The sequence below is a fragment of the Hyperoodon ampullatus genome, assembly GCF_949752795.1.
Source record: "Hyperoodon ampullatus genome assembly, chromosome: 1".
Lineage (NCBI taxonomy): Eukaryota > Metazoa > Chordata > Mammalia > Artiodactyla > Ziphiidae > Hyperoodon > Hyperoodon ampullatus.
This window is the reverse complement of record NC_136914.1, coordinates 87,450,646-87,451,514: the sequence shown is the minus strand read 5'-3', so window position 1 is coordinate 87,451,514 and position 869 is coordinate 87,450,646.

Sequence of the window (869 nt, the reverse complement as noted above, 5' to 3'; positions counted from 1 at the left end):
CCCCCCGCGCAACAGAATCGTCAGGAGAGGGTCCCGAGACGCGACGGCGCCATCAACCCCGGCTCTGTTTCCTCCAAGACGCCCCCGCTAGGAGCTGACAGACAGGATTCAAACACGCTTTCGGAAGCAGTGAGGAAGAACTGAGCTGTAAACCACCGCCCAACTAGCGGCTCCGGCAGGACGCCCAAGACGCTCGGCGACTCGCTGACGTCCAGACGTCGTATGACGTCTAGACGTCAGCGTGCCTCCGCGCGGAGCTGTAAGGAAGTTACGTGAGGGAAACTCTCGCGGGCAGTGTTAGCAGTGCTCTTAGCGAAACCTTGGGGGTTAACCTACCAAGTGGCAAAGTACGAGAGTAACTTTTAAAATCTGGAAGCTGAGGTGTATTCTCCAATGTTGTTTGCGGTATCGCTAGTATTGAAGTGCATCCGAATGGAAACGGGCAGTAAAATTACTGCAATAATGTATCCTAGGAAAGTTTGGGCCAGAAGTGAAGGTGGAAAAAAATTACATCCTGAAAGCCCTCAATCTCTATCACCTTCGGGTTACCACTTCAACAGTGTTTACCTTGTGGGGCAGGCAGAGCTCTAAGGTGGAAGATAACGATAAGAGATAATGAAACCTGTATACCACATCTAGTGTCTGTCTCCCACTATCTCCCGTGGGCTTTTCTGCAATATCCAGGGTCTGGTACAGAAGAAAAGCAGCAGCTGTGTTGAGTTCACCATTGTACTGTTTCTAGTTCTTTCTTGGGACTACTGTAAAACAATACTTGATACATCACTAATTGCTACTGTCATCTTACAGAATGAACTTAATAGCTACCTTGAAATGTATTGAACACAATCGTTTCTAATAATTCATATAAG